We start from the raw sequence: 6,593 nt of genomic DNA on the forward strand, positions 1-6,593 counted from the left end.
CACACGTATTCTTCGCTCTTATTCTAATTCTCCCATTAAATTACCTAGCTTCACTTAGAAAAAATCAATTCAATTATATTTGCAGTAAGCTTTAAATTTTAAATACACTAAAAACAGAAAAATAAAGTAACAATTTCAGAACATATTAAATTAAAAAAACCAAAGAATTTTCAAAAAACCACAAATTTCAATTTGATCCAGCTCAGCATCCGCTGGACCAATCAAAAAGTGTGCCATACATTTTTTGTTCAGAACTTTCTTCTAATCACTATGTCTGTATTCCCGAACGATTATCTAGCAAATTTAATTTTTTGAAAATTTTTCCGAATTTGTTTTTTACTCTAGCTCAGCATCACCTGGACCAATCAAAAAGTGCCCCATACATTTTTTGTTCGCTACTATTTGCTAAAGACAGTTATGGTATTCCGGAACGATTATCTCACAAATTTAATTTTTCAAAAATTTTTCCGAATTTTATCTGAGTGTAGCTCAGAATCCGCTGGACCAATCAAAAAGTGCGCCATACATTTTTTGTTCGAGACTCCGGGTTAAGACTTTGGCGGTATTCCCGATCAGTTATCTCGCAAATTTAATTTTTCGAAATTTTTTAAAAAATTTATCTGAGTGTAGCTCAGCATCCGGTGAACCAATCAAAAAGTGCGCCATACATTTTTTGTTCAGAACTTTCTTCTAATCACTATGGCGGTATTCCCGAGCGGTTACCTCGCAAATTTTATTTTTCAAAAATTTTCTCCACGATTTTTTGTGTGTAGCTAAGCATCCGCTGGACCAATCAAAAAGTGCCCAATACATTTTTTGTTCGAGACTTTTTGCTCAATTTTTTGGCATTAATCCCGAGACATTATCTCGCGAATTTAATTTTTCGGAAATATTCCAAATTTGTTTTCTAGTGTAGCTCAGCATCCGCTGGACCAATCAAAAAGTGTGCCATACATTTTTTGTTCGAAACTTTTTCCGAATTTTATTGGCAATATTGCCGAACGATTATCTCGCAAATTTAATTTTTCGTAATTTTTTCCGAATTTGTTTTTTACTGTAGCTCAGCATCCGCTGGACCAATCAAAAAGTGCGCCATACATTTTTTGTTCGAGACTCCCGGGTTAAGACTTTGGCGGTATTCCCGATCAATTATCTCGCAAATTTAATTTTTCGAAATTTTTTAAAAAATTTATCTGAGTGTAGCTCAGCATCCGCTGGACCAATCAAAAAGTGCCCCATACATTTTTTGTTCGCTACTATTTGTTAAAGACAGTTATGGTTTACCGGAACGATTATTTGAAAAATTTAATTTTTCCAAATTATTTTTTAGTGTAGCTCAGCATCCGCTGGACCAATCAAAAAGTGCGCCATAGATTTTTTGTTCAGAACTTTCTTCTAATCACTATGTCTGTATTCCCGAACGATTATCTAGCAAATTTAATTTTTTGAAAATTTTTCCAAATTATTTTTGAGTGTAGCTCAGGATCCGCTGGACCAATCAAAAAGTGCGCCATACATTTTTTGTTCAGAACTTTCTTCTAATCACTATGGCGGTATTCCCGAGCGGTTATCTCGCAAATTTTATTTTTCAAAAATTTTCTCCACAATTTTTTGTGTGTAGCTCAGCATCCGCTGGACCAATCAAAAAGTGCGCCATACATTTTTTGTTCGAGACTCCGGGTTAAGACTTTGGCGGTATTCCCGATCAGTTATCTCGCAAATTTAATTTTTCGAAATTTTTTAAAAAATTTATCTGAGTGTAGCTCAGCATCCGGTGAACCAATCAAAAAGTGCGCCATACATTTTTTGTTCAGAACTTTCTTCTAATCACTATAGCGGTATTCCCGAGCGGTTACCTCGCAAATTTTATTTTTCAAAAATTTTCTCCACGATTTTTTGTGTGTAGCTAAGCATCCGCTGGACCAATCAAAAAGTGCCCAATACATTTTTTGTTCGAGACTTTTTGCTCAATTTTTTGGCATTAATCCCGAGACATTATCTCGCGAATTTAATTTTTCGGAAATATTCCAAATTTGTTTTCTAGTGTAGCTCAGCATCCGCTGGACCAATCAAAAAGTGTGCCATACATTTTTTGTTCGAAACTTTTTCCGAATTTTATTGGCAATATTGCCGAACGATTATCTCGCAAATTTAATTTTTCGTAATTTTTTCCGAATTTGTTTTTTACTGTAGCTCAGCATCCGCTGGACCAATCAAAAAGTGCGCCATACATTTTTTGTTCGAGACTCCCGGGTTAAGACTTTGGCGGTATTCCCGATCAATTATCTCGCAAATTTAATTTTTCGAAATTTTTTAAAAAATTTATCTGAGTGTAGCTCAGCATCCGCTGGACCAATCAAAAAGTGCCCCATACATTTTTTGTTCGCTACTATTTGTTAAAGACAGTTATGGTTTACCGGAACGATTATTTGAAAAATTTAATTTTTCCAAATTATTTTTTAGTGTAGCTCAGCATCCGCTGGACCAATCAAAAAGTGCGCCATAGATTTTTTGTTCAGAACTTTCTTCTAATCACTATGTCTGTATTCCCGAACGATTATCTAGCAAATTTAATTTTTTGAAAATTTTTCCAAATTATTTTTGAGTGTAGCTCAGGATCCGCTGGACCAATCAAAAAGTGCGCCATACATTTTTTGTTCAGAACTTTCTTCTAATCACTATGGCGGTATTCCCGAGCGGTTATCTCGCAAATTTTATTTTTCAAAAATTTTCTCCACAATTTTTTGTGTGTAGCTCAGCATCCGCTGGACCAATCAAAAAGTGCGCCATACATTTTTTGTTCGAGACTCCGGGTTAAGACTTTGGCGGTATTCCCGATCAGTTATCTCGCAAATTTAATTTTTCGAAATTTTTTAAAAAATTTATCTGAGTGTAGCTCAGCATCCGGTGAACCAATCAAAAAGTGCGCCATACATTTTTTGTTCAGAACTTTCTTCTAATCACTATGGCGGTATTCCCGAGCGGTTACCTCGCAAATTTTATTTTTCAAAAATTTTCTCCACGATTTTTTGTGTGTAGCTAAGCATCCGCTGGACCAATCAAAAAGTGCCCAATACATTTTTTGTTCGAGACTTTTTGCTCAATTTTTTGGCATTAATCCCGAGACATTATCTCGCGAATTTAATTTTTCGGAAATATTCCAAATTTGTTTTCTAGTGTAGCTCAGCATCCGCTGGACCAATCAAAAAGTGTGCCATACATTTTTTGTTCGAAACTTTTTCCGAATTTTATTGGCAATATTGCCGAACGATTATCTCGCAAATTTAATTTTTCGTAATTTTTTCCGAATTTGTTTTTTACTGTAGCTCAGCATCCGCTGGACCAATCAAAAAGTGCGCCATACATTTTTTGTTCGAGACTCCCGGGTTAAGACTTTGGCGGTATTCCCGATCAATTATCTCGCAAATTTAATTTTTCGAAATTTTTTAAAAAATTTATCTGAGTGTAGCTCAGCATCCGCTGGACCAATCAAAAAGTGCCCCATACATTTTTTGTTCGCTACTATTTGTTAAAGACAGTTATGGTTTACCGGAACGATTATTTGAAAAATTTAATTTTTCCAAATTATTTTTTAGTGTAGCTCAGCATCCGCTGGACCAATCAAAAAGTGCGCCATAGATTTTTTGTTCAGAACTTTCTTCTAATCACTATGTCTGTATTCCCGAACGATTATCTAGCAAATTTAATTTTTTGAAAATTTTTCCAAATTATTTTTGAGTGTAGCTCAGGATCCGCTGGACCAATCAAAAAGTGCGCCATACATTTTTTGTTCAGAACTTTCTTCTAATCACTATGGCGGTATTCCCGAGCGGTTATCTCGCAAATTTTATTTTTCAAAAATTTTCTCCACAATTTTTTGTGTGTAGCTCAGCATCCGCTGGACCAATCAAAAAGTGCGCCATACATTTTTTGTTCGAGACTCCGGGTTAAGACTTTGGCGGTATTCCCGATCAGTTATCTCGCAAATTTAATTTTTCGAAATTTTTTAAAAAATTTATCTGAGTGTAGCTCAGCATCCGGTGAACCAATCAAAAAGTGCGCCATACATTTTTTGTTCAGAACTTTCTTCTAATCACTATGGCGGTATTCCCGAGCGGTTACCTCGCAAATTTTATTTTTCAAAAATTTTCTCCACGATTTTTTGTGTGTAGCTAAGCATCCGCTGGACCAATCAAAAAGTGCCCAATACATTTTTTGTTCGAGACTTTTTGCTCAATTTTTTGGCATTAATCCCGAGACATTATCTCGCGAATTTAATTTTTCGGAAATATTCCAAATTTGTTTTCTAGTGTAGCTCAGCATCCGCTGGACCAATCAAAAAGTGTGCCATACATTTTTTGTTCGAAACTTTTTCCGAATTTTATTGGCAATATTGCCGAACGATTATCTCGCAAATTTAATTTTTCGTAATTTTTTCCGAATTTGTTTTTTACTGTAGCTCAGCATCCGCTGGACCAATCAAAAAGTGCGCCATACATTTTTTGTTCGAGACTCCCGGGTTAAGACTTTGGCGGTATTCCCGATCAATTATCTCGCAAATTTAATTTTTCGAAATTTTTTAAAAAATTTATCTGAGTGTAGCTCAGCATCCGCTGGACCAATCAAAAAGTGCCCCATACATTTTTTGTTCGCTACTATTTGTTAAAGACAGTTATGGTTTACCGGAACGATTATTTGAAAAATTTAATTTTTCCAAATTATTTTTTAGTGTAGCTCAGCATCCGCTGGACCAATCAAAAAGTGCGCCATAGATTTTTTGTTCAGAACTTTCTTCTAATCACTATGTCTGTATTCCCGAACGATTATCTAGCAAATTTAATTTTTTGAAAATTTTTCCAAATTATTTTTGAGTGTAGCTCAGGATCCGCTGGACCAATCAAAAAGTGCGCCATACATTTTTTGTTCAGAACTTTCTTCTAATCACTATGGCGGTATTCCCGAGCGGTTATCTCGCAAATTTTATTTTTCAAAAATTTTCTCCACAATTTTTTGTGTGTAGCTCAGCATCCGCTGGACCAATCAAAAAGTGCGCCATACATTTTTTGTTCGAGACTCCCGGGTTAAGACTTTGGCGGTATTCCCGATCAATTATCTCGCAAATTTAATTTTTCGAAATTTTTTAAAAAATTTATCTGAGTGTAGCTCAGAATCCGCTGGACCAATCAAAAAGTGCGCCATACATTTTTTGTTCGAGACTCCCGGGTTAAGACTTTGGCATTAATCCCGAGACATTATCTCGCGAATTTAATTTTTCGGAAATTTTCCAAATTTGTTTTCTAGTGTAGCTCAGCATCCGCTGGACCAATCAAAAAGTGCGCCATACATTTTTTGTTCAGAACTTTCTTCTAATCACTATGTCTGTATTCCCGAACGATTATCTAGCAAATTTAATTTTTTGTAAATTTTTCCAAATTATTTTTGAGTGTAGCTCAGCATCCGCTGGACCAATCAAAAAGTGCCCCATACATTTTTTGTTCGAGACTTTTTGCTCAATTTTTTGGCATTAATCCCGAGACATTATCTCGCGAATTTAATTTTTCGGAAATATTCCAAATTTGTTTTCTAGTGTAGCTCAGCATCCGCTGGACCAATCAAAAAGTGTGCCATACATTTTTTGTTCGAAACTTTTTCCGAATTTTATTGGCAATATTGCCGAACGATTATCTCGCAAATTTAATTTTTCGTAATTTTTTCCGAATTTGTTTTTTACTGTAGCTCAGCATCCGCTGGACCAATCAAAAAGTGCGCCATACATTTTTTGTTCAGAACTTTCTTCTAATCACTATGTCTGTATTCCCGAACGATTATCTAGCAAATTTAATTTTTTGAAAATTTTTCCAAATTATTTTTGAGTGTAGCTCAGCATCCGCTGGACCAATCAAAAAGTGCGCCATACATTTTTTGTTCGAGACTCCCGGGTTAAGACTTTGGCGGTATTCCCGATCAATTATCTCGCAAATTTAATTTTTCGAAATTTTTTGAAAAATTTATCTGAGTGTAGCTCAGAATCCGCTGGACCAATCAAAAAGTGCGCCATACATTTTTTGTTCGAGACTCCCGGGTTAAGACTTTGGCATTAATCCCGAGACATTATCTCGCGAATTTAATTTTTCGGAAATTTTCCAAATTTGTTTTCTAGTGTAGCTCAGCATCCGCTGGACCAATCAAAAAGTACGCCATACATATTTGTTCAGAACTTTCTTCTAATCACTATGGCGGTATTCCCGAACGATTATCTAGCGAATTTAATTTTCGAAATTTTTTCCGAATTTGTTTTTTACTCTAGCTCAGCATCACCTGGACCAATCAAAAAGTGCCCCATACATTTTTTGTTCGCTACTATTTGCTAAAGACAGTTATGGTATTCCGGAACGATTATCTCACAAATTTAATTTTTCAAAAATTTTTCCGAATTTTATCTGAGTGTAGCTCAGAATCCGCAGGACCAATCAAAAAGTGCGCCATACATTTTTTGTTCGAGACTGCCGGGTTAAGACTTTGGCGGTATTCCCGATCAGTTATCTCGCAAATTTAATTTTTCGAAATTTTTTAAAAAATTTATCTGAGTGTAG

The sequence above is a fragment of the Leptopilina boulardi genome, unplaced genomic scaffold (genome assembly GCF_019393585.1).
Source record: "Leptopilina boulardi isolate dan_hultmark-lab unplaced genomic scaffold, ZJU_Lbou_2.1 LbouV2_30, whole genome shotgun sequence".
Taxonomy (NCBI): Eukaryota; Metazoa; Arthropoda; class Insecta; order Hymenoptera; family Figitidae; genus Leptopilina; species Leptopilina boulardi.